Source organism: Schistocerca cancellata, chromosome 5 (genome assembly GCF_023864275.1).
Source record: "Schistocerca cancellata isolate TAMUIC-IGC-003103 chromosome 5, iqSchCanc2.1, whole genome shotgun sequence".
NCBI lineage: Eukaryota > Metazoa > Arthropoda > Insecta > Orthoptera > Acrididae > Schistocerca > Schistocerca cancellata.
Genome location: NC_064630.1, coordinates 495,805,326 through 495,815,499, shown reverse-complemented (window position 1 = coordinate 495,815,499; position 10,174 = coordinate 495,805,326).

Here is a 10,174-nt window from a genome sequence, read left to right as displayed (position 1 = left end):
ATAGCTGTGCCCTGCGGCGGGGTTTCTACCCCCACCCTCACTATGTGTGCAACGGAAGTGAGTGCAATCTTGCCAACCGTAGCGGAATTCCGCTACGCTTATTGGAGTTTTTTGGCCTTCGTGGCGTAGCGGCGAAATTCTGAAATTGTTAAAAATGTAGTGGGATTCAACTTTCTTTGGCGAAATGTAAAACCCTCGTAAATTTACACTGCCAGGTGCAAAACATGATATATATGCACGGGAATACAGATACCGAACAGTCTTTCTCCATCCACGCCCGCATCTCGTGGTCGTGTGGTAGCGTTCTCGCTTCCCACGCACGGGTTCCCGGGTTCGATTCCCGGCGGGGTCAGGGATTTTCTCTGCCTCGTGATGGCTGGGTGTTGTGTGCTGTCCTTAGGTTAGTTAGGTTTAAGTAGTTCTAAGTTCTAGGGGACTGATGACCATAGATGTTAAGTCCCATAGTGCTCAGAACCATTTCAGTCTTTCTCCATGATGACAGACATTAAAACTAAAAGACTTATTAAGCTACTCGCAGAAACGTTAAGTGACTTGTTGAAAGTATGACTAGACATCCAAAACAAGAACCGTTATCGATCATTATTATATTTCCTACAGAATTACGGAAGAGCATTTCCGTAAGTTTGAAAAACGTATCAATTATTATCTGAGAACTGAAGGTCATCAAAATATTGCTGCATCACCAAATTCATACATTTCACTGTGATTTTAATAAACATTGAAAGGTTTCACACACACAATGCTAAAAAAACTTCGTAAATTAATTCCTTACGCCTTATCCAGTTCAGATTCCATATAAAGAAGAAAGTTACTGTATTAACAGCAACCATTTGAATGAAGCACGATATTCACGTCCATCACTGGACACTGTCGTCCTAGCAGTCGCTGATCGTTAACTGCCCCTGCTGGAAGTAATGGAATATATTGGTTTATAGCTTAAATTATTTATTTAGCCAATATATCGTCAGGAATTATGTAGACTATAGTAACATTATGTGATTGCCTTATCATTTTAAATCATTCACTAATCGAGCAGTAGCTCGGCAACAGCTACAGTTAGCAAATAATGTTGCGAGAATGTAAAAGGTGAACGACATGTGACGTAACTTGTTTATTGTCGAAGCAGAGATACAGTGAGTTACTGACTTTGAAAACCGCAGCGCGAAAAACGGACAGAAGAAGAACACTTTTACACATTCTTTTGATGTACGAGATATTCTCGATTAACAGTTACTCAGTTACTCATTTTTTTCTTCTCTTGTCTCTTGTAACTTGTGTCGGATGCGCATGTCGTATTATTATTGTTAAAATTAATATTATTTTAGTGTAAAGTAAAAGTGCAATACTGCATAGCAGTAGATTTATTGTGCGACGTGTATGTGAAAACGTCAAAGGAATTATTTTCATTACGAGAAGAGTTATTTTCATTACGAGAAGAGAAGTGCCAGTCAAAACGGCATCCATGTTAAATCCTTCATTGCAGTGTAAGTTCATCTATTAATTGCCATAAATTCAGAGTTAAATGGAACTGGTGTATGGACTATTTATTTAGTATAGAATCTATGTGTCACTCCTTCATGAAGTTATTTAATTTTCTTTATGTTTCTGCCAAATAGAGAGTTCACAGTCACGAATTCTTTCGTCTAAATCGGACGGAAGTTGAATGCAGCGAAATATTTTCTCCGCGCCATATTCTAGTGGTAAATGCATGATAAACTCCGGTCCCTAGGTAATTCATGTTAACCTATCCAAGAATAATTATATTTTGAATAGGCATTTACTCTCCTCTGCAAAGCAACTTCCGACTGATCAGACGATCCAACAACAAACAGCCGCACACGGTCGGCGTTCGCAAATATATTTCCACCGCTGATTATAGGTATATGTTACAGCACAAAAGTAAACATATTGTTATAATTACCGACTACGAACGGCGACATGTATAACTGTATGTTTATGTATACACATTACGTAACCATATCGTTATAATTGGCACTCGAACAGATATTTATATAAGATACGCATTGTGGAAATATTCATAAAGGATTGTAGCTAATCTTGTGTTTTTTTATTTGTTACATGGCATCAAACACCATCCAATAAAATTTCCATTGAGCGAAAGAAACGAGATATTCAGAGAAAATTACGGAGGAGAGATTATTTTTTTTTTTTTTTTTTGAACAGTATTTGTGCGAAAATCTAGTTGCAACGCCCAAGGCAGTCATCAGCAACGTAAGTTAAAATTTCCTTAGCCGTAGCCAGGCTTCCTTAATTTCAGCCGACATTAATCAATTTGTGACGATCTTTAGTAGTTACAGTAAAAAATTGCTTTGAATTCAGTAGAGTGCATTTATTAGATTGGTAATTTCTTTAAGTATTGTTTAAATTTCAATGTTGTGTATTGCATATCACTTGTTTTTAAATGTCCGCTGCCTGTTCACGGAGCTGACCAACCTTAGTTTTCATTTATTTTTACCAGTGTGCAGCCATACTTTCTTTACGGTCCAGAATAGTCTCTTGTTCTCGTGACGTGCAACTCCCGACATTCCGATCTTGTGACGTAGCAGTGACAACCGACTCGCAACCAATAAATTACATCTCTGTCGACAGCTGACGACCGCAGCTCAAACGAACTTCATTGACTTACTGTTTGTAAATAAATGAGCTATGGCAGACGATAAAATGTCGTTACTAAACTCAAATTAAAAGAATGAAATGGGCGAAGTGTCGCGTCGGTCCCGCAGGATAATTAGTAGGGCTGAGACACCAATCGAAACAATTGTAGAAAGTTAAGTGGGAAATCTTATGGACTTTGGTGCCTCACACCATACTGTTACCGGTACTGAACTAGACAATGCCAGCATAGGTTCTGCCACTAGTACTCGTAGCCATATACCGGTTACAAGGGAGGCAGGTGAAAGCAATTCAGGGGTAGTGACAGACGATGTATTCAAACAGCTACTGAGTCAAATAAGTCAAATGATGCAGGACGGAAATCGCCAAATGGTGAATACCATTAAAAACGATTTGTAAGACGAAAATTGTCAGATGAAAGAGGAAAATAGACAAATGTTTGAAGATAAACTTTGTAGAGCAACCGAAGAAATAAAAACTGTTTGAGAACACGTGGCCAAAGAAGTAGCAAAGCAAGTTAAGGGTGCTGTTTCTCAAATGCGAAGTGGAATAATTTTCGAACTGAATGATACTTTACCTACCATGCAAAGCGAGGCAGCTGACATCCGAAACGTAACCAAGAATCTTGACTCCACCGCAACCACGGTTAATCACAGATTAGACAAAGTAACTACACAGGTAGAAAAACTAACCGAGGGAATGTCAAACTTGACTCTGGAAACTGAAACGAAAGGGAAGGAGAGACTATATAGTCATGAGAGAGAATTTAGAGAAATGTATGAGAACTGGATTGCTGGAAAGGACAAATTTGTCGAAAATAAAATTAAGAAAGACCTAGTAGACACTGTGAAAGCAACCACTCTTGGTATCTTGTCAGCTCCTGGAAGCTCCGGAGATACTGTAATGTCTGAACTCGGTAGCATTAGGCGTACCCTTCAGCAAGAATTACCAAATTGGAAGCAAGAGGTAACGGAACGACTAAATAACCTGAAGGCACAAGTGAGTTGTAGTTCCCGAATACAGATACCGAATTATCCTAACTCTTTAGCCTCACAGGAAGAACAATTATTTCAGCAACTCCAAATATCTGTTGTATCTAATGAACACACTTCACCACCATATATTCCAGTTAGTCACCGAAACCAAGAATCTGGTTCAGTAGTACAAATGATGAAGGAAGAAAGCATGATAAAGCATCGAGTTTTTCAAACCTTTAACCCGGAAAAACGAAATATCCACCCAATTGTTTTTCTTCGTGGATTCTCTGGCATTTTTCGAAATTCGTGGACTGATAGACAGCGCATCCTATTTGTTACCGGATATATAGGTGGCGAATCGCCAATATGGGTAACCAAAATTGTTGATAAGTGTCGAACGTATGAGTTCGAGCACTGTTTCCTCAGTAAATTTTGGAGCGAAGTTCTTCAGAAGCGCCTTCGTAAAGAAGTCTATAATGTAGAACAATTCGACCCCAGAAATAGCCTGAGAAAGTACTTCGAAAAATATCTTCGCAAAATCAGATATTGGGATACCCCTATTAATAGTAAAGATGTAATTATGATTCTCAAGTCTAAGTTACCCATATCGATTCGTGAAAAGTTGATAGCCATACCAGATGATGATCCAGATACCTTTCTGTCGATATTAGATTCCCTAGACCTGATCTATGAGGACATGAGAGCTAACAAACCGCGGAATACTCCGCACAATTCTTCCCCTATTAATAGTAAAGATGTAATTATGATTCTAAAGTCTAAATTACCCATATCGATTCGTGAAAAGTTGATAGCCATACCAGATGATGATCCAGATACCTTTCTGTCGATATTAGATTCCCTAGACCTGATCTATGAGGACATGAGAGCTAACAAACCGCGGAATACTCCGCACAATTCTAGGCCACAACATTACGAGAGTAACGGCTATGAAAAGCCAGGGAACGGTTACAAAAATAGTAACGATTGGCAAAACGGAAATAAAGGCAATGGGTATCCGTACAAAAGGAATAGACATAATCAACACAACCGATTCAAACCCGTGTATAACACGACTGGTAACCACTACGGCCATCAACCGTACAAGCAGAAGTTTGGAAATGGTTTCAGTCAAGAAGGTTGGCCACAGCAGAGCGGATCGCAATGGAATGCACCGTACTCGGGTGGCCAACACTCAGATTATGGGCAACAACAAACAGCTGATAACGCCCACTCATACCAACACAACTCCGCGCCCAGTAAAAATCAAGCGTAGGGAATGTACAGAAACACACAGTTTAACGGCAAGCCACAGTGTGATGGTGGATTTCACCGTAACAATTCCGGAAGTCATAATAGTAATAAAAATCGTCTGACCACGCGAAGGCAGTAATATCCCCCTGTATTTTGCGCAAACGCGGAAGACTGTAACACGTATTGGACACCAGAACAAACGCAACAACATTTTGACACAAGGTTTGTGCATAACTGTAATTTTGTTCCTCAGTGTTCTCATAATGTCAGATTCGTAGAACTTTCTAATGATGAAGGCCAATGAAAACCACACAAACAGGAAAACAAAGTTCAGCACTGAAAGCTCCCTAAGTGAAGCTGTGGGACAGAATGGGGGCGACCACTTCGACGGAGAGACTAACCATGACGTACTTGTACTGAGATACAATGACGGGATTGACATGAGACAAGAATTAACACAAGAGAAAGAGACGACTGACAGTGAGGAACCGATAGGTGAACAAATGCATGCTATGACAAAACTTCCTATAGCTGGAATTTTGATGACTGTAATCCTAGATACACGTGTAAATATTAATGATATGTCCTTATGTTTCTGTAAGCAAATTAGTACATTAATTAAAATTCCAACATTACCCGTCCAATGATGTTCAATATCAGGAGCCATCGGCTCCCAGACACAAAAGGTCAGTATACAAGCTTGGGTACCACTGGAGATTCAATCAGTACCCATCAAATGTATTTTCCTCGTTGTCAAGAATTTGGCAGTGCCATCTCTATTGGGAATGGATTTTCTACGACGATATAGAGCCCGAATATATCTTTATACAGGTATTTGCACACTGTTAGTACAGCAGACAGAAGTTGCACTGGAGTTAGTGAAAGAAAGAGTAAAAAACTTTGGCACTTTTAATAGCATTAGATTACAAAGGATGGGCAGAAAACCTGCTTGTCGTAACCATTTCAGTTTCTTTTATGGTAACTGTGATACATTTAATGATACAATAACAGTCAGGACTTACCCTCTCAGCAGGGAATAACCAATAAGACTACAGAATCAACATAGTTATCCGAACGTCAGCGACAGGAATTATTCAATTTGTTGTCAGACTACATCAACGTGTTTTCTGAACGACCCGGTATTATAAAAGACTATGAATATACTATAGAAGTGGTGCCGCACCAAACTTTCTGTCGCACGACATATCCCATACCGTATGCAAGAAGGGAAGCAGTTCGTAATGAAATTAAGAAAATGCTCAACTGGAAAGTCATAGAGTATTCTAATTCACCATATAGTAGCCCTTTGTTGACGATTTTGAAACTGGATAACACCGTACGACTCGTACTTGACGCACGAAACATAAATAAAATTGTTGTGCCAGTACGAACGGACCTGAAGCGCTTGAAAAACACTTTCAGAGATTTTATGAATTAAATATTTGAGTAGCATAGATTTGAAAATGTCATTTTGGCAAGTGAGACTAAATCCTAACTCACGAAAGGATACAGCATTTATCTTCGCCGGCAGATCCTATCAATTTCAGGTCATGCCTTTTGGATTGAATGTTAGTTCTGGAGTATTCTTCTCTGCCCTAGATCATGTTCTTGGTCCAGATCTTATTGATGAAGTCACTCTCTACGTTAATGATCTTTTAATTGCCACTGAAACCTGGGAAGGTCACGTCGAACTAATACAGAAAGTGTTTCAGCGATTCCTGGAATACGGAGTCACTGCCAACTTGCAGAAGACACACTTTGGCCGAGCCGAAATCAAATTCTTAAGACACTTCATTTCATCTGACGGAATCCGTCCTGATCCGGCTAAGCTAAGTGCAATTAAAAATTTTCCTATCCCATCTTCAAAACGACAACTTAAAGATTATCTTGGACTCGCTTCACTCTTCAGAAGATTTTTACCAAAGCAAGTAATGAACAACCCTGATTTATTGAAATTGTTAAAAAAACTCAGTGGAATTGGACTGACGACTGTCAAAAGGCATTCCTCGATATCAAAGAAGCTTTGTTAAATAGCAACATTCTTTATCATCCAGATATGGAAAGGGAATTTTGTGTGTCATCTGACGCAAGTTTTCAGGGGTTAGGCGCATGTCTCTTCCAAATCCATGAAGCCAATGGAAAACCAGACATCAGAATAATTAGTTTTGCTATTAGGGTTCTTACAGAAACTGAACGATCCTATTCTGTTACTGAATTGGAAGCTCTAGCAGTAGTTTGGGCTTTCAAGAGATTCAACTACTACATCAATGGCAAGAAAATCAAAGTCTATTCTGATCATCAGGCTCTTAGTTTTCTTATGACGTGTAAACTCCTACATCCTCGCTTAACGAGGTGGTGTCTTTTCTTACAGGAATATCACTTCGAAATAATCTATATAAAAGGCAAAGATAACATTACTGCGGATGCTCTATCTCGCATGCCTGAAGGCTCTTCGGACAGTACTGAACTTTTGGAACAAATGTAAAGTATTTTCTTGATCTTTGTAACCAGACTGTCCAATTGCAGGAAACTGATCCAAAACGGAGAGTGTGAAACAGATCCTCGAGACTAATCCTACCCATCGCATGTGCAAATGTTACAAATTGCATAATCAAGTTCTTTTCCACCGAATATCATTGTCATCAGAAAATTGGCTAATATGCATTCCGCAGGAATATGTAGAACACTTACTCTGGTATACACATATTTCGTGTGGACACTTTGATCCAGAAAAGTGTAAGCGTAAAATAGTAAAATACTGCTACATCCCTAACCTTTATAGCAGAATTCACAAACTCTTGCAACACTGTATCATTTGTCAAAAGGCAAAACCTTTTAATCTTTCGAATATACTGCCTTTGAATCCTATTATCACAGAGAAACCTAGACAAATCCTAGGCATAGATTTTGCAGGACCCCTCCCACGAGGTCATGGAGGAATAAGGTAGTTTGTAGCTGTCATTGATTTATTTAGCAAACATTTGAGATTGTACGCTATGAGATCTGCAAACACTCAAGTAATCATCAATCGTTTAGAACGTGACTACTTTCCTAGATTCAGAAAACCTGAATCAGTTCTCTCAGACAATGGGTCTAACTTTGTCTGCAAAAGATGGAGACTTTTCCTTGCTAGTCATCAAATTAAGCAAATCCTTATCTCCAAGTTTAGACCGCAGTCGAACCCGACTGAGCGGGTGTTCAAGGAGTTTAATCGTTTTATTCGTACATATATACCAAATCAGCAGACTCGCTGGGTTGACTTTGTGTCACCTTTCGAAGAAATTGTGAATAATCTACCACACCTGTCTACTGGTTTCACTCCGAGTGAGTTTATGTCTTCTGACCAAGAGAAAAATGAATGGGTCAATTAAATTCCTAAGTGTAACAACACAAGCGCTAATTTAGACGCCAGAATAAGACAAACTCTAACAATATTCACCACCAAAGCCAATTTACGCAAGAAGGCGTATGACAAACATATTAATAAAGTGTTAACTTACAAAGTGGGCGAAAAGGTCTTGCTAAAAACACACTTTAAACCATCGTTGCTCTTACGCAAAAATCGAAAATGGCAAAGTCTTTTTGAGGGACCATACGAGATCCTTCGTATACCGCACACAGGTTGTTATCTGATTTCTGGCCCGCAAATGGAAAAATAAAAGGGTTATACCATCACTCTGATCTTAAAAAGTATCATGCTACAGAATAAGTCCAAAGGAAAGCTTTATAATGGCAAGAGAAGGTTAGCCGCTAGTGACTAAGTAACAACTGATATGACTTCGTTAAAACAAATTGCTTAGAATAAATTGCACGACAGTGAGTCTATCTTGCTATACAGCAGAGAATTTAAAATATGTTATCTTGAGCCATAATTTAAGTACAGACAAGCTGATAAATAAAAAAAATCTTGTTTAACAAAGAAAGTGATCAACTCCAAGAACTCTAGTTTTAAGATTTAGTTTTAAGGAGATAATATTTAAGAGAGAAAAATGAAATATAAAGCAAAGGATGTGCTTAACAAGCCGGCTTCTGCGATATGAAATGGTAAAGAAGTGAAAATAAAACATAGTATGTAAGAAATTTTTTTTAAGTTCAAGGAGGAATGATCGAGAACCGAAATTTATTTTCGTCAAGGACAAGGGTCGCTTGACAATTATTGGTTCCTGATTCCGCTAAAAAGGAAAACAAGTAACTAGTTTCTAAGTCAGCTATGTCTAGATTATGTTCTAATGTACATAGAATTCTGTAACAGGTTTATCTCTGCATTAAAATAACGTAATATTTAGGAAGCATGTGAGTTACTTGTAAGTACCAACATGACCAAGAAAGCGGTATCCTTCAGCTAGATAACCAAAGTAGCATTAACTGTAATTGCAATACGCAGATCAGATACATTCAAAGCCATAAGTGAAATAAATACCACATATAAGAGTGTAAGTGACAAGGACAAAGCCATGATGACTTAAGGTCATATATAGAGGTCAATGCAGTGTAGCGCAAGCAGGCGTCAACGCGAGAATAAAATGACAATGAAACCGCCGGCAAAACAAAGCAGCTAGTTATTTGGAGAGCGTACACAGACGTACGGCGCAAAGGAAAATTAATTTCTAAGTCACAAGGAACAAGGAGTTGTTTGCTAGATTTCTTCTTCTATGTACTACTATATCTATGTCTTTCTTCTGAATTTGTGTAAATATCCTAACCCGCCTAAACCCGTCCCGTAGATATGAAGTCACAGATTGAGAAATGCGGTTGCCGTGGAAGGCTGGTTTGTCATATGATTTTCAAAAGGAAACACGTGAACGAAATCGTGAAAAGCTAGTTTTGAAATGTCTTTATTTTTCCTTTTAAAGTCAATCCGAGACGCAAACCGATATCGCGATAAGGAATTTGAATACTTTCTTGAATGGTGTTCTGTTCTCTTGTGAGAGGACGATCAAATGAGACTTATTGATCCTCACATCTAGTAAAAAGAAAATTTTTGTTGAAATGACAGTGTTAACTTTAATGAATCTAATGAATAAAAAGAACGACTCAAATGAATTAAAATAATAATAATAATAATTGCTAACAGATGGAGAAACTAATGTATTGTGACTGTGAACTAAAAGCACAATTATTCTTAGAGAAAGATGATGAACAACGTAAAGCGAAATGTTACGGTAGTTACCAACAAAGCAACAAAAATTGAAATGAAAATGATAATCGAAGTTCTCAATTAGCAAGCTTCAAAGTGAGACAAACTATTTGATTATAAACTGTACAAAATTTGTGTACATAGCAGTGTATAA